The 25,181-nt window shown below is 40.0% G+C and overlaps 1 protein-coding gene across 1 annotated transcript in view; it reads right to left on the bottom strand.

Annotated features, from left to right (window-relative positions):
- The window catches only part of TNFRSF21 (TNF receptor superfamily member 21), a 109,693-nt gene that overhangs the window by 41,578 nt on the left and 42,934 nt on the right, over positions 1-25,181 (bottom strand).

Genomic DNA, 25,181 nt, shown 5'->3' with positions numbered 1-25,181 from the left:
TGAGGCCCCAAACATCTGATGTGAAAGCATGAGTGAGTTTGCTCCTTCAAAAGCACAGGAATTTAACTCAGATCTGCATTCTATCAATGACAGTGTGGCTTTGGACAAACCACTAACCAACTATTCAGTGACCATTTCCACATGTGTACTATGAAGATACTATAGGGTTTTCCCCAGGGGATGGATAAGCTGATTAATTCACATTCTTTGCATCCTGTCTTTCTTTTTGGAAGAAAGCATGCTCATTGTGGATGTCCTTACAAAGAGACTACACTGAAGCTCAAAGTAGTAGGATGTTCCCGATGCCAAGACACAGCCCTTACAGGATAATTATAGAGTTTAAAAGGCTAAAGAGTTCAGCAACATTCTCTTCTTTCAAAACCCAGCATTTATTTTTATGAGCACCCCCCCGAAAAAAACAACAGAGCAAAACATATGAGTGAAATACAAGGAGAGTTCCCTGAGTCAGAAATTGCACCCGATATCGATTTAAAGATCTAGATAGAAGTCATGCTTCATCAGGAAAATCGACGCCAACTTGTTTTGTCCCACTATGGAGCATTCATGTTCAGCATCTCTGAACTGGCTGGTTTGGGTTCAACAATGTTATTTATGGGGTGCCGACTCACATCACTAAGATGCTGAATCCAAAAATTCCATAGACACCCAGCCAAAGGCAGTCAGCTTTCTGGATGCTGGGCTCTCAACTGAGTATACAGTATCCCTTGAACAGAAAAAAAGGGGGCAACAAACCAGAACTAGCACAAACCAGGAGTGAAGCTACCCTGACCTTAATGTAGTTCACCACACAAAGCTAACTAAGAATTAGCTTGATAAGCATTTGATGTTTTTTTAAGTGCTGCCTCTTAACATGATGTCTTTCCTGATCCCTGTTCCATGTTCCCTCCCCTCCATCATGGATAGTGCCACCATATTACTTTGCATATAATTTGCATTTGCTTATTTTTTATAATAGAATGTTGGCTATTCTATTATGGAATATTCTGGATGGATATGCTATATGGATGTTCTATAATATCTATATTCTAAATGCCCTCTAGGAGGGCATAGACTATTTCCCTTTTGTTTGTTATGTATCTCTACCACCTACATCTCATATCTCAAACTCAACACGTCCACTTCTCAATTTACTTTCCTTCTAAACCCAGCTCTTCCTTCTGTTCATGATACCACAGTATTTAGTTACTCAATAAACATTTCTTAAGCACCTACTATGTGCCAGGCACTGTGCTAAGCCCTGGGGATGCAAAAAAAAGGCAAAAGACGGATTCCTCCATATCCAGTTGTTAAATTATGTTGCTTCTACTTCTATATTAATCTCTCTCCCATTTCTGTTGTACCTTAACTCAAACCCTCATTACCTACTGCCTAGACCAGGTACTTCCTAGCTCTTAATATTTATCGAATAGATGTTGAATGAATTTAAGATAGAGTAAGATTAGCACATAAAAAGTAAGATGACCACAACTGAATCTATCTGGTTGGGCTTCAAGTTACACACACACACACACACACACACACACACACACACACACACACACACCACACTGTACACACTGCTTTCCTTTTATAGTTTCTTCATTTGCAAAATGGAGAGAGAGAGCAATCATTCTGTAATATCACAGATTTATCAACAAAGTAGGTACCATAGGGGCTTTAGAGTTAGGAAATTCAAATCCTGCTTCAAACTTAGTAGCTGAGTGATCTTGGGCAAGTCACTTAAATTATTGAAACCTGAGTTTCTCAGCCTGTAAAATAACAACAGTAATAATATTAGTTAGTATTTATAGTGTATAAAGTTTTCAAAGTGATTTACAAATACCTTATTTGATCCACACACTATCATGGGTGGTAAGTGCTATTGTTATGCCCATTTTGTAGAAGAGGAAGCTAAGCATACAAGAGGTTAAATGACTTTCCACAGTCACATTGCTAGTTAGTATCTTAGGCTATATTTGAACCCCAATCCTTATGACTCCAGGCCCAATGTATCCATTGTGCCACCAAGCCCCCTACTGTAAGACACCTTAGAAGTCAATCAGTCCCCTCATTTTTACTAATGAGGAGACAGTCCCAGAAGTTAAATGATTTGCAGGTAGAAATTGGCAGACCTGGGATTTGAAGTCATAAGGTCTCTATAGTCTCTGACATTCACTGAGAACGGTTTAGTCAAAGTGATTAGTTATTTGTTTAAAAAAAAAATCCTATTACCAGCAAACTCTAAGGGGCTGTTTTTCTCCAACCAGAGCAGCCAGAATCAAGAGCTCATTCAAAAGCCATTGACTACAACTTGGGGATTATATTGTAAAGGTATTTCCTGTAAAGGGACTTGACTTCCACTGGAAAAAATCTAATTTCCTCTGTCTTCCATACAATAACAAAAAGCAGTAGCTCAGCATAGTCTCCAGCAGCACCTGAGGGACCATTGTTGGCACGAGACCAGTAAATGAAAGGACATCATCTCTGACCAAAGCCTTGGCCCACTCCAGCACCAACAAAGACTTAAGTTATGGTTTATATGTCATTTCATTGGTGGTCACTTCTGACATAACTGAATCAGGATCACAGATCTAGAACTGGAAGAAACTTCCAAGATAATAAAATCCCTTAATACATTCTCATCTTCAAAATGAAGAAACTGAGGACTAGAGAAGTCAAGTCATTTGCTCAAGGTCACAAAGATAATAAGTAGCAGAAGTATGCCAACTCCAGATCCCACATTCATTGCATTAAACCCAAAGTTGCTACCATCAGTGGCAATAAGGATTGCTTTGCCCTTATAGGGAATAGGGAAGTTAGATATTTCTGTAACAGTGTGGTTCAATGGAGAAAGCAGGAAGACTTGAGAAAGAGTAGAAAGAGAGTAGAAAGACTAGTCTTACCAGCATAGTACAATGAAAAGTGTCCTGGATTTGGAGTAAGAAGATCTGGGTTCAAATGCTGACTCTGCAACTGATTAACTTGGACCTTAGCCAACTGACTTAATCTCTTTGGGGCTCTCTATCCTCATTCTCTAAAATGAGGAAGGACAAAATGATGTCAAAAGTCCCTTCCAGTTTCAAATCTATGACCTGTGTAACCATAAGCAAATTAATTCACTTTCTCTAGCCTTCCATTTCTTCATATGCAAAATGAGGAGCTTGGACTAGGGACTCTTCAAAGACAAAGATCTGTCTTACAAGGAAATTGATCTCTAAGGCCCTTCTAGCTTGAAAGCCAATGATATATTTATTAGTCTTACAGTTCTTTTAGATAGGTCCCATTAGAATGTCTTTGAGTCAATATCTACCCCATCCTCAACCTCTGCTTAGTTACAGTCCTCTCATGTATTCCACAAAATTATTTTCTCATCTATAGCTAAAATGTATATTGTTATGGTACTCAACATAAGATGAGATTGCTGCCATATAAAAGCTATAAGGAGGAGTTGCAAAGATGTTGTGATGTGGCAGATAGACTCACAGTCAGGAAGACATGGGTTCAAATTCTGCCTCAGATATATACTACCTGTGACCCAGGACAAGCCACTAACTTCCCAGTGCCTCAGACAACTCTTTAAGGCCTGGGTTGAGGCCTAGGAAACTCTCTCTACGAATGGGCACCTGATCTGCCACAGGTACCCCTTGGTAAGAGGTATTTTCTCACTGGAAATTCTTGTACTGTTGATATCACAAAAACAGGTGAAATGAGAAAAGCAAGGAAAATTTATTTAAAAACTAGATATAACCATGCAGCTGAGAAATACTTACTTAAGAAACAAAATATAGAAATTGCATGCATAAAGAAATGCAGTGAAAATCTTGCACATAAAAATTTTTTTGAACCTAAATTCTTTAAGCACCAAAATTTGCTTTTGTTTTAAAATTTTTAATATTTCATAAAATCTTCCCAAAATGAATTCTATTTCTTTGCTGGTCCATCTTCCTCCTCTTGTCCACTAAAGGTATGTGTCTTCACAATTCTATCTTCTGCCTCCAGCTCTTTTCTCTTTCCTCTCCCTCATATCACTCAGTAATTACTTTGGCAATCTTGTCCATGATCTCATGCATCCTCACAGCTGCAGCTATCACCTCAGTGCAGATGATTTCTAAATCTATCTCTAGATCTGCATTTCCAACTGCCTACTACATATTGTCAGCTAGATATCCTATCAGCAACTCAAACTTAGCATACTGACCATAGTCCAATGCCTAATACATAATAAGCCCTCGATAAATGCTTGTTCAGGAGAGTTAGGTGGCACAGTGGATAGAGCACTGGGCCTGGAGTCAGGAAGACTCATCTTCCTGAGTTTAAATCTGGCCTCAGACACTTTCCAACTGTGTGATCCTGGGCAAGTCACTTAACCCTGTTTGCCTCAGTTTCCTCATCAGTAAAATGAGTTGCAGAAGGAAATGACAAACCACTCCAGTATCTCTGCCAAGGAAACCCCAAACAGAGCCACAAAGAGTTGGACAAGACTGAAAACAAGGACAAATACTTGTTGATTGGCTCAGTTTACAATCTTCCTTCCCAGGTATCCATGCTCAAAATCTCCCGATCATTTTGACTCCAACTTCCTCCATTTCCAGTTACCAAATCTTCTTGGCCCTACCTCAGTGTCACTCTTTCTACCATCGTCTTCCTTTCCTTTTCATTCCTACCACCATCACCTTAACTCAGGCTATCATTACTTCTTTCTTACCTATGGAACTCCAAATGTTTTCAATGGCATTATCTCCAGTTGAGCATAAACCACATATATATATTCTATATTTGGAGTCAGAGGATCTGGGTTCAAATCCTGACTCTAACTGGAAGTAAATTGCTTATTTTACTATTTCCAAACATCATACATGCATTGCTGTATTAATAATGGTGTACATTATGACATTTAACCAAAAAAAGATATTTTAAAAGGATGAGACAACGATGAAGTTAATAGGGAGACCCTGGAGCTTACTGAGTAAAGGGAGTGACATGGTCAGACTTACACTTTTGGGGAATCAATTTGGCAGCTATGCTGAGGCTAACTTGGAGTGAGGAGAGATTTGAGGCAGAGAGACAAAAAAGGCCATTGCCAGAAAGGCTCATTTTAAGTCAGATCCTCGTAGATTTTTTTTTATATTCTTCAGCCAGTTGTTGGCAGTGTCTATGTCAGATACAGGATTTAGTTTAATAGGAATGTATATGTATAGCCTATACCAGATTGTGCACTGTCTTGGGGAGGGTGGTGGGGAGGAAAGGGGAGAAAAATTTTAAACTCAAAAGCATGTGGAAGTGATTGCTGGTAAATCAGAATAAATTAATAAAAAAAAAGATACAGGATTTAGATAAAGATAGAAACCGCAAGGGGTATTTAAGAACTGAAATTCTCTGAAGTTTCAAGTAAATTATTAGTTCCTAATTTGATATTCTTCTGAAAGCTCTATTAATAAGGTTAAAACCACAAGGTTTGAGATGGCTTAACTGACTATTGCAAGTAAAATTTAAGAAGCTATACTAAATTGTATTGAAATCTGTTTGGCAAAAGATTTTAGCAGGGACATCTAAGAATCTGTAACTGATATGGAACCAGAGATGGAAATCTGCTGAAAAGGAGCCCATTTCAGAGCTGCCTTGAGAATGAGACGTATTACAGAAGGTCCAAGAGAAGATGCTTCCAAGGACCTGACAGATAAAAGACACAAGACATTCCACATGAAATATGTTAATCAAATGGACATGAGGATAAGGTTACTAGGGTATAAGGAGACTTGATGTTAATTAATGTTAATAATTATTATATTGTTTTGGCTTTTTTGCTTCATGTTATCTATGTTTGCTGAGTTTTCTTAGTTATTTTGAGACATGTAAATCTCCCCTCTAAAATCAGTCTGTGATTTTAGATATATTTAGTATGGCTTATGCTATGATTAATCAATCTTGTTAGTTTTACATTAACTAGGCAATAGAAATTGCAAAAAGCCTATGTAAGATTCAGCAAGTTATAGCAGAGACACAAATATCCGCTCTGGGCCTCAGTTATATATCCAAATCATGTTATCCTTAAACCCATGATATCACCTACCCTGTGTTCTGTGCTCCCCAAAACCTACAAATGCAGAGCTACCCTTTTCTCAAAATCTTTGGCTAGAAACTGAGGCAGCCATTGAACCATCTTGTTCTCAGGTCCACATCCTGTGAGTAAAATATTAGCTTGCTCAGATAATGTGCCTCACTTCACTTTTTGTTAAATTTCACTCACAACTTAACTTACTACCTGTGTAGTCACCTTGGGCAACTCATCCTCCCTCCCTGGGCCTGTTTCCTCTACTGTAACATGATAGGCTGGGCTAAACTAGGACTACCTTATGCAGGGACCATGGACTTGATTTTTCTAATAGTTCACTATTTCAGTGTAATTTATTTCCTTTGAAATCATATGCATGTTAATTATGCATTAAAAATATTCAGAAAAAGAGGCCTTAGGCTTCACCAGACTGTAAAAGGGTCTATGAAACATAAAATGTTAAGAAGCTCTGTACTAGATGGACTCTGAAGTCTCTTGCATAAATTTATGATTCTATGACCATATGTACATACAAACCACAGCCGCTTTCTCCTCCTCCCTTACCCCTTCACCCCCTTTACTGAGTTCCTACTATGTGCAGGACACTATATTAATTCTGTAGAGGATATCTACATAAGAAAAACACGATCACCGTGTTTAAGGAGCCACTGTCTAGTTGATATGGATAAGACAAGATTTAAATGATTCTCACACAAGATAGAATGTGTTGAGAGGTATACAAGAGGTGCAAAGAAGGCTATAGTAATTTAGAGGGGAGAGAGCTCAGCTCTGACCTGGGCTTGTGGGGGCTGGTTAGGATAGGCTTAGAATTCTTGGAGTAGAGCCTTGAGGTATGAACAAGATTTCAACATGCCAAGGAGGAGGGCATGGTGAAAACCAAAGTGCAAAAGAACAGGATATGTTTGGGAAATGGCTGGTGCTGGAGGTAAGAAGGGAAGTACTGAGGTAAACTTCACATGCTTCGGATTTCCTTTATGTTATGCAGAGTGTCCAGCAGAGAAAAAAAAAGCCTCTTGCACTAAGGAGTAAGCACTGAAGAAACGCATGAGAATGAATTATGGGAACATGGACGAAATCCTAGAATGATTTTACATCCAATAGCTGAAATTCTGGAATGGTTTTACAACCAATTCAACCTGATGAATATAACAAGTGCCAACTGTACAAGACTCTGGGGGATAAAAAGAAAAAAGGCAACAGACCCTATCCTCAAGGAACTTACATTCTATTGATTTTTTCTAGATGATTTCTTCAGTAATATCCAACTAAAATAAATGTTTTTTTTATATCTATCACACTTGTAAAATATGATGCAAGATTTTGTTTTTCTTCTCTGGAAAAGGAGAGATAGAGGGATTAATGGCTGCTAAAAAGTCCCATGGAGTCAATTAATGCAAAGACTTCCCCCTAGGGAAACTCCACAAAGAGAGAAGTCTCCTCCCCACTTTGCCTCTTTCTCTATGCACTAATTTCTTGTGAGGCATTAAGGGCCTCCAAGCAATATGTAGAGTAAAAATGACAAAATTTAATACTTCATTTTTCCAAGATGATATTTCTTCCCCTTTCAAAAAAAATCAAGCTCTTAATCAGAGCCCTACCCTGAAGCTAGACAGTAGGGAATTCCTTGCAATTGAATAGTTCCTGCAGTTGAGGGTTGGGAGATAGAAGAGAGAAACATTGAAGACATATACCTTTTAATGACCTGACTAGTCTGAACTGATGACCCAGTGATTAAGCCTGGATGGGAGAAACAAAGTCTGGAGACTGCCTATCTGTGGAGAGGTGGTATGCCCTAGAGCAAAGAACCCTTGAGCTACAGCCAGGATACCTACACCTAGGTTACAATCCTATTTCAGATTCATAAAGCTGTGTGAAATGGGACAAGCCACTGTAGTCTCCTTTTTTTTTAGATTCCTCATCTACAAAATGGAGATAACAATGCTCATATTAGGGGCAGTTACGTGATATAGTGGAGTCAGAGTTGAAATCTGGCTTCAAACATTTAGTACATGATCCTGGGACTTAAGCTCTCTGCCTGCCTCATTTTCCTCAACTGTAAAATGGGGATAAAAACAGCACCTATACCTAGGAGTGTTATTGCAAGGATCAAATGAGATATTTGCTAAAAGTGCTTAGCACACTTCCAGGTACACAGTAGGTATCATATAAATGTTAGTTATGGTTATCATTAAAATAGTATTACATCAGAGGGTTATGAAGAATATACTTTAAAAATATTCAGTTTGGTCCTGACCTATAATTTCACACATGTAAGGAGCTTTCAGTAAAGAAACTCCCTTTACTGATGTAGATCTACAGTTATTTTGTAATTTGAGGACTTAGAGAATTGTCTGGGTTAAGTGACTTGCCCAGCTTCACACAGTCAGTATGCTAGAGAAAGAATCTGAACACAGGTCTTAACTCTGAGACTATCTCTCTAGTTACGGACCATCTCTCTAGTTAAAAGGCCATGCTGCCTCTTGATAATATTAAAGTATGTTATTAATGTATATTAAAGTACACCCCAGCAAATGAAAGCCCCTTCAGATGTCACTCATTGATTCTTCTCCATTTCTCCCCTAACCACTTATCCTCTAGTACATAGCGTTAAAGGGGTCCTATAGAAGGCAAGTTCTGGTTCCAGTTCCACCATCTCTGTGTGGAATTGAGCAAAGCATTTCCCTTCCCTGCGAAGAGAAGGAGTTGACTGAGAGGATTCTAAGGACCTTCCTGGCTCTAATATGCTCCAGTTCTAACCCATACTAGTCCCATCATCCTTCTTTCCATGGGGTTTTGCCATCCACTTAGCACTGGAAAGGACCTCAAAGGCCATCTAATCCAAGCCCTTCACTTTACAGCGTGAGAGAGAGGATCTGAAGTCAAGTTGCTGGATTGTAATGTTAGTTCTCTGTCTACTGCCTGTCTCTAAAATAAATCAATCAAGCAGAATTTATTAAATGCCTATTACGTGAAGAAAGCACAGAAAAGCAGAGTAGCTTATTACACAGTTAAAAAAACAGTGTGAAATGGAGATTTATGGTTTCATATTGAGTCCTCCTTTTATGTTGTACTATATACATGGAAATATTCTCTTTTTTGTCTTTAAGTTCAAAATGAATAAAAAATTTTTAAAAAGAAAAAAAAAATGTGGCCAGGGCAGCTAGGTAACACAGTGGATAAAGTACCAGGCCTGGAGTCAGGAAGAACTGAGTTCAAATCTGGCCTCAGACAGTTACTAGATGTATGACCCTAGGCAAGTCACTTAACTCTTTTTGCCTCAGTTTCCTTATCTGTAAAATGAGCTGGAGAAGGAAATGGCAAACCACTCCAGTATCTTTGACAAGAAAACCCCAAATGGGGTCATGAAGAGTCAGATACAACTGAATCAACTGAACAGTAACAACTTTACTAGAAGGTAAAATACAAAGACAACAAAAGTCCTTATCCTCAAGGAGCTTACATTCTATTAAGAGAGAGAAACATATATATACATATACTCATACATACACACATCACATACATATATACACACACATATATATATGTATATGTGTGTGTCTGTGTGTGTGCACAGTAGGGGGGTAGGGCAGATTTATGATTTCATTGAGCAGGGAGCTCCAGGTGAGGAAAATGCAGATCAGCACCCGATCTGCAACTTAATAAGTCTTAGAAAGTTGCTTTGGGCACTGAAACGTTAAATGATTGGCCCAGGGTCACATAGCCAGTATGTGCCAGAAAAAGGACTTGAATCTGGGTTTTAGAACTGTTGTTTGCCTTTTTTATCCAGTGCTTAGCACAGCCTCTGGAATATTTTTAAGTATTAACTGTCAATATAGACATTAATAAATAACTTGATAAGATAAACAGGTTAATAAAATTAATGTTTATTGACTATGTATGAGGCCAGTGCTCTAGTCAATATGATAGGCTGCCTGTTTTGAACTTTAAAGCCAGATCTTCCTACTCTGATCTCTAACCACTATCCCACATGACCTTTCTGTAAAATGTATATATAGTAAAAACAGGGCAATTTGTAGGAGGGGGGTGGGAAGGAAACAAGCATTTATTAAGCACTTAGAAAAGAAAAATTCCTTAGGGGGTTTCTAAGCCAAGGGTGGACAACTATATGTCAAGTATGCTGAAGAAAGGATTCTTGTCCAATATAGTTTGGGATCCATGATCTCTGAGTTCCTTCAAACTCTGAAGTTCTGTGATTATGAGATGTGGGTCGAACCTGGCTCTATCACTTTTCCAGGTGATATTGGGAAACATTATTCTAAGCCTCCTCATCTATAAAATGGGGATAAACAAATCTATCCCACAAAGTTCTTATGAAGATCAAAAAACCCCATACTGGTGAGAGTGCTTTGTCAATAGATAGACCTATAGAAGTGTGAGCTGTTAATTGAGGCAGAAATTCATTGCCAACTTGCGGAAGTTTGTGGAATGTTTTTAGATAACAAATTCTCTCCAAGAGGCATGCAAAATTTCAAGAAAAAAGCAAATCAGCAGACATCATAGAATGTCAGGGATAGAAGAAACCTTAAAGTTTATCTGGTTCATTTTCCTCATTTTTCAGAAAAAGGAAACCAAAGCCCATCAGGATTAAATTCATTACTCAAGGCCACTTAGGTAAAAATGGCTGAGATAAGATTCAAACCCAGATGTTCTGATTCTGCCTGCTGTACCACTCCAAAGTCTTTACAGGTGAGGAAACTGAGGCCCACAGAGGCTAAACAGTGACATCTTCTGCCTCCTTATGAAACTATCATAGGGTTAGAGATGTAGAGCAAAGGTCATTTAATCCAATTGCCTCATTTTACAGATGAGAAAATTGAGGCTAAGGGAGGATTTGGCTAGGCTCAAAGCCTAGCCAACAGCAGAGCTGGAATTCAAACCCAGATCTTCTGATTCTAAGGCCCAGGGTTCTTCTTCTTCTTCCCACTACGTCATGCTGCTGAGGAGATTGAGAGGATAAGCAAATGCAACAGACCTGATGTCTGACCTCACCCTCCTCAAAGGAGCTTAACACCCAGTCTCACTCCTGGACAAATGTTTGAATCTTCTCCAAGGGTAGGATCAAAAGTAGCAGTGAGCCACAGCTTAAATACTGCCACTAATTACTTGCCTAATAAAAATATGACAAGACAAGAATTCAAGAATAGAAACTTTTAAAGACAATTTCCTATACCTATACTCCATAAAATAACATCATAAAATAACATTTAAAGATGCAGCTAATGGTCAAAACTTGGTAGTCTAAAGAAGTGATAGTATTTTTAAAGACTATTTGTCTCTAAGATGCCCACATATATAAGTAGCACATTTACATTGCTTTATAATTCATAAAATAACTCTAGATACATATTGTAACCGTTATTTTTTTGGGGGAAGGGGGAGGCAATTGGGGTTAAGTGACTTGCCCAGAGTCACACAGTTAGTGAGTGTTATGTGTCTGAGGTCACATTTGAACTCAGGTCCTCCTGACTCGAGGGCCGGTGCTTTATCTAACATGCCACCTAACCGCCCCTTTTATTTATTAATTTTTTGGAAATCTAACCATTATTATTCCCATTTTATAGGCAAGGAATCTAAGGCTCAGAATGGTGAGAGAACTTGCCCAAAATCTAGTAAAGGAAAAGTGACTTGCCCAGGGTCACACAGCTAATAAGTATATAAAACCAGATTTGAACTTAGGAAGATGAGTTTTCCTGAACCCAGGCCCAGTGCTCTATCCACTGTGCCACCCAGCTGCCGGACCAAGAACTGATCTCTTTCCACTTCAGGAATTCTGTTGCCTCTTAGCCTTTTAACCAAGTCCACGTTTTACAGAACAAATCTCTCATTAAGGGGATTTATTCTGTGAGGTTTGGATTCAGTCAAAGGGCCATACTTGAGGACCTAGAGGGCCACATGTAGCCTCGAGGCCTCAGGTTCCCCTCTCCTGTCTTAACCATCTATAACCTCTCTCTGATCTCCCTTTCCAGCCTTCTTATGCTTTACTCCCTTTCACAGTCCAGCCAAACTGTTCTTGCCTCTCCTAACACATGACATCCTTTGCACTGGCTGTCCCCCTGTGCCTAGAATATATTCTCTCTTCATCTCTGCCTCTTAGAATCCCTATCTCTTCACATTTCCATTTAAGCACCATCCTCAAGTGAAGCATTTCCTCATTCCCACCCTGCTTCCAGGTACTAATGCCTCAGCACCAGAAATATTGTATATACTGTATTGTATATAAATATGTAAATATTGTTTCCCCTGGCAGAATTTAAACTTCTTAAAGGAAAGGATTATTTCATTACATTATGTCCCCAGGGTCTAACACTGGCATGTACTGGACACATAATAAATTTCCTGTTATTTGATTGAATGTTCTCCATCTGGTGGGAGCTAAGCAAACATATTCTGGTAAATTAATTACTCAAGGTCACCTAGGCAGAAGTGGCTGAGACAAGATTCAAACTCAGGTGTTCTGATTCTGTCTGGTACCACTGCAACCTCCTCACTTTACAGTTGAAGACACAGAAGCCCAGAGAGGTTAAACATCTTGTCCCATAGTGTTAACAGACTGAGTAATTTGGGGTTCTCACAAAGGTACTTCCCTTTTATGTTTTACATTAGATGCTCCTCAGATACCCTGCTTTTCTGCTGAGTTTTTCAAATCTTCAAGACATCCAAAAGAGGTCTTCCACTCTGCTAAAAAATGAAAGTGGAAACACAGTTCTTCCATATGCCCTTGACAAAAATACAGACTCCAGACTCCAGGGCAGAGGGTAGGCTCTGAGCCTGGAATGCAGAGTGCACATCGGTGCCGGTTGCCTGGGCCAAGGCAGCTTCTGCCATCAAATCGTCTGGCTTCCCCTTAGCTCTGCTTACTTCTGTTTACGCTTAGAGTCTATCTCCCATAGGAAGTCTGAGCTGACAGAAAGGAGGACTGTTTCATGGGATTTTTGTTCAAAGAGTACATCCCAGCAAATGAAAGCCCCTTTCCACTGTGGCAAATCAGAAATTTCAAAAAATGTTACCAAGTTTTCTCTGCTTTACTTGACACCCACCTTGACCTCATAGCAGGTCCTCCAAGATCTCTGGTCTGTGTGTAAGCACACAGTGACTATTGAATTCAGATCAGAAACCAGAAATTGAGCATAGGCATAGCTATCTATCGAGAGGCAGTATGGTATGGTGGATAATGATGAACCTAGGTTCAAATCCTACCTCTGAGCCTCAATTAATTTCACAAGCAATAATAAAATTTTGTTTTTGTTGTTCAGTTATATCCAACTCTTTGTGACCCATTTGTAGTTTTCTTGGCAAAGATACTGGAGCGGTTTGGCATTTCCTTCTCACTTCATTTTACAGAGGAGGAAACTGAGGTAAACAGGGTGAAGTGACTTGCCCAGGGTCACACAGCTAGTGAGTGTCTAAGGTTATATTTGAACTCAGATCTTCTGACCCCAGGCCCGGCTACTCCATCTGTTTCACCACTTAGCTGCCCAATAATTAATTACCTACTACACTTTGGGCACTGTGCTAGAAACCAAGGATGCCAACATTCTTTATTTGTTTTTTTTTTTAGGCAACTGGGGTTAAGTGACTTGCCCAGGGTGACACAGCTAGTAAGTGTCAAGTGTGTGGTCTGAGACCGGATTTGAACTCAGGTCCTCTTGACTTCAGGGCCCATGCTCTATCCACTGTGCCACCTAGCTGCCCCAGAGGGCAAGTACTTTTAAAGAATGTTGGTATCCGGGCAGCTAGGTGGCGCAGTGGGTAGAGCACCTGCCCTGAAGTCAAGAGGACCTGAGTTCAAATCCGGTCTCAGACCACACACTTGACACTTACTAGCTGTGTCACCCTGGGCAAGTCACTTAACCCCAGTTGCCTAAAAATTAAAAAAATAAAAATAAAAAGCCTAATAGCAATGCTAGTTATTAATTATGATATAGGCAAATTTCCATAATGGTGATAATCTTGTAACTGTTAATATAACAACAAAATGGGTTTTTTTCCCCTAAAATGAAGCATTTTTCCTTGTTGGTCATGATGAATAAACCACAGAAGCAAAGGTATTACCACCGAAGGATATAATTGGGAAATTCAGGCTGGGGAATCAAAGATTGAGCATCTCTCTTCACATTACACAATCACATACAATTACAGATCTGTAACTAAAGGGACCTCCCACAGGTCAGCTAGTCCAATCTTCTCATTTTACAGGTAAGGACGCCGAGGCCCAGCGAGGTTAAATGACTTGCTCCAAATCACACAGATAATAAGTTGATGGCAGAAAAAAATCAGCCAGTCTGTCAGCCAGCATTTATTGAGTGCCTACTACGTGCCAGGCGCTGCACTAAGTGCTGGATTTGTTTTTGCTTTTGTTTTGGCTAGGCAGTGGGGTTAAGTGACTTGCCCAGGGTCACACAGCTAGTATTATGTGTCTGAGGCCAGATTTGAACTCAGGTTCTCCTGAATCCAGGGCCGGTGCTCTATCCACTGCGCCACCAACCTGCCCATAAGTACTGGATTTGAACCTAGGTCCTCGGACTCTAAATCCATCCCTCTCTTCTCCGTACCATTCTAATTTTAATGGAAATGCCTAGAAAAGATAAAGACTTATAAAATGTTCACAACTTTTGATTTCTTTGCACCATATTCTAAGTCATCTCTTTTACAGTGACTCTCCTATCATACCATTAAATAAAGCTGGAGAAAAATATAGATTGAACTCTCTCCTAACAAACACTTAAAAGAACCATGTTCTTCTATTTCTTAACACTATGTAAAATTCATGGAAGAGACTTTTTTTTTTAATTAAGAAAAGGTATTCAATTCAAGTAACATTTGTGGAGCTCATTCTCTGAGCATGACCCTATACTAACTACTAGGTGGAGAAACTTACTGAAAAAGTGGAGTGGGGGAGGGCATATAAAAATATAGTATGCATGCAAGCTCTGGTTGTGTTTAACATCTGTCAGCTGCTAATAACTGCAAACCAACCAAAGGAAATATTTAAACAAGTGATACTTTCAGTTCCAAATCTACTCCCATAAATCCAAGGTGTCTCACTTATTAACCTGGAAAGAGGAATCAGACTGACCCGTTAGTGAATTGGGGAAATGCCTGAACATTCCACAGCCCTCAAAGGAGACTAAAGACTAATTCAGGTTGGCTTACCAACCCTGAACAGAAACCACAGCACACAGGCGTAGGAAACATTTTTGCAAAGCCTGTCATATGAAGGTTAGTAGGGACCAAGAAATGATAAAAAGGCCCTCTGTTCTCTGAAAGTAGACTCTTAAGCCAAATTAACAACTCAGAAAAAATGAGGGATTTTCTTTCTTTCTCTTTTCTTTTTTTCTTTTTTTTGTTGGGAGGTGGGGGGTGGGGTTAGTGGTAGAGAAATCCACTAGCAGGTCACTCATCAAAACCCTAGGACCGTTCAGTTGGAGAACGGTTGAACAGATTATGGTCTATGAATGTAGTGAAATTCTATTGTACAAAAGAAATGATGAAAAGGCTATTTTCAGACAAACCTGAGAAGATTTGCATAACTGATACAAAAATAATAATTTATATAACAACAACAGCAAATAATATAAAGACTTCATTTTCCATTCAACTGCACTCCTTTGGACTTCTGTCACACACCCGTCCAGTTGCAGGGTCCTTTTCCTCCTCCCCTCTTTCCAGCTTCCTTTAGTATATTATATTCCCTCATTCGATTGTAAGCTCCTAGAGGACAGGTATCATATATTTTTTTGCATTGGTATCTCCAGTGATTAGCATAGTGATCAGCATGTAGTAGGTGCATAATAAATGTTTATTGAGGCACAGAGAGCAACAATAGCATTGTAATGACAAATAAACAACCTCAAAAAACTTAAGAACTCTGATCAATGCAAAGACCAACCATTATTTCAATGAATGCACTGGTAACAAAGCATACTTCCTACCTCCTAACAGACAGGTAATAGATTCAGTGAATAATATGATTTTTTTGGGCATGACCAATGTGAGAAATTGTTTTGCTTAACTATGCATATGTAGTTTTCTGGGTTTTTTTTTCTCCAACAGTTGGGGAGGTGGGAAGAGAGAAAATAGATTTTTAAATTAAATTAAAATTTAAAATTAGTGGTCACATCAAGCCAGATTAATGTCTGGACTTTTTTTAAAGTGCCTTATTCAAACTAACCGCTGTTCCTTAAACAATATTTTCATGCCAAGGACAGTCATTTACATGCAGCCTTGGGAACTGCAACCATTCAAATGAAAAGACGTAATTATTATTCCAAATAAGAGCTGATGGAAAATCTTTATTCATACCAGCTGATGTTTTCATCTTTAACTTAATATTTAGGTACAAAAGCTGCAGGAGTACTCTCAGAGCTATTCACAAGCCTTGCCATTTAACTGATAAAATCATAGAATGATGGGGCTCATAAAAGATCAGAGAAATAATCGAATCCAGCCCCTTCCTTTTTACAAATGAGAAAACGGAGGCCCAGAAGGATAAAGGTACCTTGTCCAACATCAAGATAAGGGAAAAATGAATGGTCAAGACTCCAACCCAGATCTCCAGACTCCCAGAGCAATTTTCTATCTGTATAGGCAGAGCAATAAGCCTCTATCTTCAGAAACTACTCCCTGTGAATGTTGCAACTCCATAAAACATGGCATTGGCCAACTGAAAGCCCAAGCCATCCCTACAAAATTTGAGGTCCTGAGACTAGTCAATCAAAAGTTTCAGTTTGTTCTGAGCCTAGTAATAATAGCAGCAATTTTTATGATAACATGATTTAAGCCTTATCAGCAAACACTCATTTCTATAGCACCCGGGGGCCATACAAGTGCTTTCCTCAAAATACCTGTGTCAAACAGGTACTAAAGCCATTAGCCATTTTATAGGTGGTGGTGCAGTGGATAGAGCATCAGGCCTAGAATAAAGAAGACTCAGCTTTGTGAATTCAAATCCAGCCTCAGACACTTACTAGCTATGTGACCCTGGGCAAGTCATTTAACTGTTTGTTTCAGTTTCCTCATCTATAAAATGAGTTATAGAAGGAAATAACAAACTACTCCACTATCTTTGCCAAGAAAATCCCAAATAGACTACAGAGAGTCAGACATGACTGAAAAAACCCAAAAACTTAACAACAAAATAGATGGGGAAACCAAGGTTCTGACTAGGTGACTTAATCTTTAGCATGGTATGATGGGAAGAGCTCTGCTTTCAGAGTTAGAAAAGCTGACAGTGATTCCTATAGGTCCCAAATCCATTTTCCTAATTCACTTCTGAGGACCCATAAGACACAGTATTCAACGGTAGCTGCAATATTGCCACCCTCAAGACTCTCAGAATGCTGATTTAGTGAGTCATGCCATCCGTGAGGCAGTCTTAGATGTCTGTCTTCCAAGCCCATCACACAAGAGTTTAATTAACGTAGCAGCTGGCAGACCATTCTTCCTCAAGTTAACATGACAGCATAGGGTCCTTAGTATCTTAGAACCAGAAAAAGAGCTTCAAAGATCTTTTCAAGCAATCCTCCCATTTTACAAATGAGGAAAATAAGGCCCAGAGAGGGGGAGTGATATGTCCCAACTAGAAGTTTCAGAGGATTAGAGTGCTGGACTTTGAAATCAAGAAGAACTGAATTCGAATCCTTCTTTAAACACTAGCTGTGCAACCCTGGACAAGTCACTTAAATTCTCAACATCTCTAAAGTTGAGTTTGCTCAGCTTTAAAGTAGAGATAATAAGCAATGACCTCATAGGATCATTGTGAAGATTGAATGAGGAATACTTGTAAGGCTTGCTTTGCAAGCTTTATATCCCTATGTTGTTGTTCGGTCATTTCAGTCATATCTGACTCTTCGTGACCCCATTTGGGGTTTTTCTTGGCAAGATGTTTGAGTGGCTTGCCATTTCCTTCTCTAGCTCACTTTATGGATAAGGAAACTGAGGCAAACAGGGTTAAATGACTTGCCCAGGGCCACACAGCCAGTAAAATATCTGAGGCCACATTTGACCTCAGGTCTTCTTGACTCGAGGCATGATACTCCATCCACCGCACCACCTAGCTGCCCCTAAATCCCTATATAAATGCTAGCTATTATCATGATCACATTATGGCCCCAGTCACACAGCTAGTTGGCAATGTAGGTGAAACTAGAGCACCCTGGTGTCTTCTCTCAATCCCTTCTACATAGTATTCGGTTTGCCACAGTCCCCAGTGTTCCACTCACAGTTGGCACCGTGCAGACAATACCATTCTGTCTTGCACCAAATGTTTCCATATAGAAAATCGAAGGGCTGTTTCCCCCTACCTTCTTCCCCAAGGATGCCTTTTTGTCTCTGAACCAGATGTCCCTGATATCACTTGAACATGTACCATGAGGCAAATTCTTTGCCAGGACATCTTAAATTCATTCCCTGACAAGGATTTGAATGTGATTATGCCTTAAACTGAACCCTCTGTATTTGTCTCCTTTTTCACCAACCGGGCATTAATAAAGTTTACAGTTTACCAATCCATTCCCTAATCGTTCCCACCTCCAGCTACTTCCCCCTACCTTACTGGACCTTAGAGACTTGAATACAAATCTTTCCTCGGTCACTAGCTGTGTGATCCTAGGTCAGTCACTTAACCTCCACCTGCCTCCATAGCCTCATCTATACAGTAGGGATAATAATAGCACCTACCTCCCAAAGGTGGTTGTGAACATAGAATGGAAATAATATTTGTGAAGTGCTTTGCAAAAAATTTCAAGAGCTATGAAAGTGCTAGTATCACCATCATCATCATCATCTTCATCCTTATTACATTTATCATCTCAATGTACAGATATTGCCTGCTTCAGCAGTAGAATGGGCATATTAGAAATACTGGATTTAGAATCAAAGGATTTCTGAGTTCAAATTCAGCTGTGCTTCTAAACTATCTTTGCAGTCAACACAACCTCTGTGGGCCTCAGTATCCTCTTCTGTAAAATGAGAGGCTTAGAAAAGATGACCTCCAAGGTCTCTTCGAGATCTAAAGTTATGATCCTGGGTCTGGGTCATTTTCTGTCTGTTGTTGTTTAGTGTTTTATTTTGTTTTTTCCCCCTAGGTAAGTCCTACTCTTCATGACCCCATTTGGGGCTTTCTTCACAAAGATATTGGAATGGTTTGTCATTTCCTTCTCTAGCTCATTTTAGATGACAGAGCTAAGGCAAACAGGGTTAAGTGACTTGTCTAGGGTAACATACTGCTAGTAAGTATCTGAGGTTGGATTTGAACTCAGGTTTTCCTGACTGCAGGTCTGGTGCTTTATCCACTGTGCTATCTAGCTGCCGATATAGACAGGGCAAATCACACACATACAAGTCTTCCCAGCATTATTATGAGGGAGAAATCATAGGCAAGAGCAGGAGGGAAGCCAGAAGGTAAGTAGGATTGGAGGGAGTGGAAGAGAGGGAGTAGCATTCCTACCCTTGTGCCTCAGTGCTGCTGGTGATGTTTTCTTTTTCTTTTCTTTTCTTTCCTTTTTTTTCTTTTTGGTGAGGCAATCAGGGTTAAGTGACTTGCCCAAGGTCACACAGCTAGTAAGTGTAAGTGTCTGAGGCCAGTTTCGAACTCAAGTCCTCCTGACTCTAAGGCTGGAGCTCTATCCACTGCATCACCTAGCTGCCTCCGGTGATGTTTTCTCTGGCTGCCCACCATTGCCTGAAATGCTCTCTTCCTCATCTCTACTTCACGGATTCCCTGGCTTCCTTCAAGTCTCAGCTAAAATCCCACCTTCCACAAGAAGCTTTTCCTGATTTCCCTTAATCCTAGTGCCTTCCTTTTGATTATTTCCAACTTATGCTGTCTATATCTTGTTTTTATATAGCTGTTTGCATGTAGTCTCACCCCACCCCTGCCCATTAGATTTTGAGTTTGAGAGCAAAGCTTATTTCTTTGTATCTCCAGTGCTACAGTGACTGGAATATAGTACATATTTACCAAATGTTTACTGAACGAATAAATGAACAAATGAAGGAATGAATGCATGAATGAATATATATCTATGTGCTTCAGATCTCTTGAGCACCACTACCCCCAAATTCCCCAAAGCCGCTCCTTCCCTCCCTCCCTGTGAAGGCATCCTGCCAATTAGGGGCCCTGGTGTCTCCCACCCCTCTAGAGCTCTCATGGACAGCTATCATCAGTAGTGGGCTGGCTGAGTAAAAGATCTTGCAGAAACGATCAGAAAACCTCCCAACCCCCTCAACTCCCCTGCCTCCTCAAGAAGATAAATAAGAAAAAGATAAAACCCCGCACAGGTCAACAAGCAAACATCCTCTCCATTTTTATTCTCTCTCTCTCTCTCTCTCTTTTTTTTAAGGAAATTGGAGTTAAGTGACTTGCCCAGGGTCACACAGCTAGTAAGTGTCAAGTGTTTGGTCTGAGGCTGGATTTGAACTCAGGTCCTCCTGTCTTCAGGGCCAGTGAGCTATCCACTCCGCCACTTAGTTGCCCCACTCCATTTTTATTCTCAAGAAATTTGGGTTAAGCTTGCTCCCGACCTGAAACAACCTAGGGATTAAACTGCCCTCTGAATCAGCCAATATTCCCCCCTCACATCTCATCTCATGTTGTGTGCTTATCACATTTTTTAAGAGAATCAAGCAGTGTGGGGCAGCTAGGTGGCACACTGGATAGAGCACTGGCCCTGGACTCAGGAGGACCTGAGTTCAAATCTGGCCTCAGACACTTGACACTTACTAGCTATGTGACCTTGGGCAAGTCACTTAACGCCAAATGCCTTGCAAGAAAGGAAGGAAGGAAGGAAGGAAGGAAAGAAAGAAAGAAAGAAAGAAAGAAAGAAAGAAAGAAAGAAAGAAAGAAAGAAAGAAAGAAAGAAAGAAAGAACCAAGCAGTGGTAGAAGGACATTAGTTTGTGATGTGAGATATGGGGTGGGAATTGGGGTGATGAACAAAAGCTGCTGAAGGCTACAGAAACCCCTCAGTTAGTCAGACTCTTCCCACCATCCCTACAGCATAAGTCACATTGAAGTCCATTTTCCCTGTCAGACAGGACTATGCCTTTTGTTAGGACAATCAGAGGCTAGAAAAGATCTTAGATCACTTAATCCAACCTTTCCTCCCCCCTAAATTTACAGATAAGGAAACTAAGTCAGTTCCCAAAAAAAGGGAATTAACATCCCCCCAGTCACCCATCTAGCGAAGTGTCAAAGAATTGAAGTCTCCCAATGCCAAGTCCAATGCTGTTGAGTGGCAGAACTCCTCTGAGTTTGTTTGCTCGTCTGTAAGATAGAGGTCATAATACTTAGATGACCTTCTCCACAGGATTGTAGTGAGTCATGTAAATGTGGTGAGTAAATGTAAAATGATCTCTAAATGTAAACTATTACCAAATGTACAGTGCAGTACAGTGACAAAGGGGCTGGATTTAAACTCAGAGAACCCAGGTTCAAATCCTGACTCTGACATTGACACCTATGCCTCATCTGGATAAAGAAGGCCTTAGCCTGGAATGCCTCTGTGGTGCCTTCCGAGCTTTAAATCAACTCTTATCACTATTTTTCCAGTAAGCCATCTCAAAACAAGGAAGCAGCACAAACAATAACCAGATTCTAAGCACAGACAGAAAACTGTCACACACTTTTAGAAAGGCCCCAGGCTGAGACTGCTCATTCCTTAGGGGGAAGAGGGGCGGAAAGTGGGAGGAGGATGTTTGGTTATTAACTTCAAACCCAAAACTTCCTCCAGGGCTTCAGGTTAAAGTGTTATCATGTGCAAGGGAAATGTTTGCTTCACAGATTAGATTATGACTTCTGGGCTAAGATAGATAACATGTCCAGTTTCTCAGGAATCCAGGAGTCAGCCGTAATGTTGTGATTTCATTTTAGAAGAAGATCAGTATTTGGCCATCTGCAGCTTTAAAGACAGGGATCACACACATCTTCACATTTCACATTACACATATATGTTTCATATGTATATACACATACTATGGAACTAAGCAGGGCATTAATTAAGCAAGACAGAAACCAAGACTGAGGTGTCAGCTAAGTGGTATGGGGCGAGTTCAAATGCTGCCTCAGATACTAGCGGTGTGACTCTGGGACAAATCAATAAATCTCTCTCAGCCTCAGTTTCCACATCAAGAAAATGGGGATAATAATAGCACCTACCTTACATGTTATGTAGGATCAAATTCTATGACACATGCAAAGCATTTTGCAAACCTCAAGAAATTATAATAAATGTCAGCTATCATCATCATGTCCATATAAACCAAAGAACCATCAAATGGCAGAGCTATAAAGGACTTTAGGGATTGAATTCATTTCTTAAAAAAAATTACTTAGTATTGCCGTAGGTGCTGTGAATACAAAGACAAAACAAAACAGCTCCTGACGTCATGGAGCTTAATAAGTAAACACGGTATGTACAAAGCACTTTCAAAGGGGAGGGAGGGAGTTAGTAAAGAAGGGCTTATGGAAAGAAATGATGAGCAGGCAGACTTCAGAAAAACCTGGAAAGGCTTACGTGAACTGATACTGAGTGAAGTGAGCAGAACCAAGAGAACATTGTACAGTTAACAGCAACATTGTGAGATGACTGACTTGGATAGACTTACCTCTTCTTAGCAATGCAAGGATCTAAGATGACTCCAAAAGACTCATGATGGAAAATACTATCCACATTCAGAGAAAAAACTATGGAATCTGAATGCAGATGGAAGCATACTATCTGCTCACTCTTTCTCTTTTTTTCCCATTTCGCCTTTCTTATGGTTTCTCCCGTTGGTTCTACTTCTTCTGTATAACATGACTAATGTGAAAATATTTTTAATATGAATGTATATGTGGAGCCTATATCAGATTGCATGCTGTCTTGGGGAGGAGAAAATTTGGAACTCAAAATCTTATGGAAGTGAATGTTGAAAACTAAATATAAATTAATTAATTAATTTTTCTTTTAAAAGGGGGCATATGGAGGAGGTGGCACTAGAGCTATTCTAAAGGCTAGGGCTGGAAAAGGGCTTACATTCCAGGCAAAGGGGCATGGAGATGGCACATGGAATATCCCATTCAGGTACTAGCTACCAGTCAAACACTATCCTTTTACATAGGTGGGGAGGCCAAGGCCCAGAGCAGAGATGGGAAACCTGAAGCCTTGAGGCCACATGTGGCCCTCTAGGTCCTCAAGTGCAGCCCTTTGACTGAATCCAAACTTCACAGAACAAATTCCCTTAATAAAAAGATTTGGTCTGTAAAACTTGGACTCAGTCAACAGGCCGCACTCAAGGACCTAGAAGGCCACATGTGGTCTCGAGGACACAGGTTCCCCACCCCTGGACCAGAAAAACTCAATTTCTCCACTGTGTTTGGTAGGGACAAGACTAGAAGAATTTGAACAACTAGAATAAACATCCTTAATTTCTGGATTTCAAGATCATGCTTCAGTTATAGTACTTGGCACCTCTTCAACTAGAAACATCTATTAAACTCTGCCAGATCTAGAATATCCCCTAGAATATCCCCCAACCAAGCTACCACCCCACCCTGCCTTCTCCCATTTGAGAGTTTCTCCTAAGGGCTTCCATTTTGTGAAGAGGCTCAAGCTGGTCAGCCTTCAGGCCCATCCCAGCCCTATTTCTGACTGTCCTGACTTCAAAACCATATTCACTGCACTGGATAACTTCATCTTTGCTCCTCTCCTTCCTTTTCACTTCTCTTTGTGGTGCTGTCTTCCCCATTAAAATGTAACCTCCTTGGGGGCAGGGAAAGTCTTCCTTTTTGCTTCTATTTGTAACCCCAGCAGTTAGCATAGGGGCTGGCAAAATACAGAGTAAGCACTTGATAAATGCTTGTTTACTTATTATCTTCCTTCCTCCTGACCTTCAAGCCAGTGTGCTCTCTGATCCATCATAAGAGCTTCCATAATAAGACTTTAGAAATCAGAGGCGATTTTTTTTTCTTGCTAGAAGAAAAATTTCTGCTTTTGATGTTAATGATAACCCTTTTATAGCTGGCAACCTTACCTCAGTCCTTTAAATTTAGAAGCTGCTTAGCCATACACGTGTCTGTAAGCTAAATCAGAATTGCCCATTAAGTTAATACACCTAAAGAAAAGTATTCCTGTTGGCCTAACCTTCTCAACCTTATATGCAGATTTCTTTTGAATGAAACCATCCTAGGGGAGCATTTAACACTGTTACCAAAACACATACACTTATTGGGCCTTATTTAGGTGCCAGTGACCAGTAATAAGCATAAAACTGAAAAGGCCCTTTATCCCAGGAGGGTAACGTTCACCCTAATGAGCAATAATCAGAATGCATTAAGGTTAAAGAGTATTTCAGCAAAAGTAAAGGCTAAATCTATTTACTTTACTAGATTAGGAGGAATAGGCAGCTAGCTCAGCGTGCAATCCATACAGAGATACAAGGTTAGTAGTCCCCATTCTCCATCAGCAGAACAAGCACTCAGTGATTTATCCTAATGGCAATGTGGGATTTAGTCCCATATAGAGGGTTCCAAGGTCCAGATTTTGCAAGATGGCTGACCCATGTTAGAGATTTAGCCATGTTCTGAACTCTTGAGTACACATATCAGACTGGTGAAATAAAGATATGACTTAACTTTTGAGTCCCAAACATGGATCTCAAATCTGGATCAAGATTTTCACTTGAAACCAATACACCTCTCCTCTATCTCTACCACCACTTCCATTCTCCAAAATGGCATTAGACAATCAATAATTACTTGATTTTTTGAGCTGAGCTCAGAATAATTTAGCTCTATCCTCATGATATCTCTATGAGAATGGCAGGGAGTGGTGCTGAAGAAAAAAACAGCTTGACTTTAACAAAAAGGAGAAATGTCTCTTATCTCATTTTTTTTTAACCTCTCAGGAGTTAGAGGTATCTGAATACATCCCAATAGCAGGAAAGCATTCCTGTGATTACACTCGTGCTTCCCAATGGAGATGCTTGCTTCCTCCAGAGAAGGAACAGAGAAGAGATATAGTAGAGGCAGCTGTTTTCAAGATCTATCAAGGAAAGTTTTGAGATTTATCAGGTCTGCTGGTTAGAGGCCTTTCAGTAATGTGAAGCAG

Source organism: Phascolarctos cinereus, unplaced genomic scaffold (assembly GCF_003287225.1).
Source record: "Phascolarctos cinereus isolate Bilbo 61053 unplaced genomic scaffold, phaCin_HiC Scaffold_5;HRSCAF=322, whole genome shotgun sequence".
Classification (NCBI taxonomy): domain Eukaryota; kingdom Metazoa; phylum Chordata; class Mammalia; order Diprotodontia; family Phascolarctidae; genus Phascolarctos; species Phascolarctos cinereus.
Note: the sequence above shows the minus strand (reverse complement) of the source record. Positions and strands in the feature narration are given on the sequence as shown.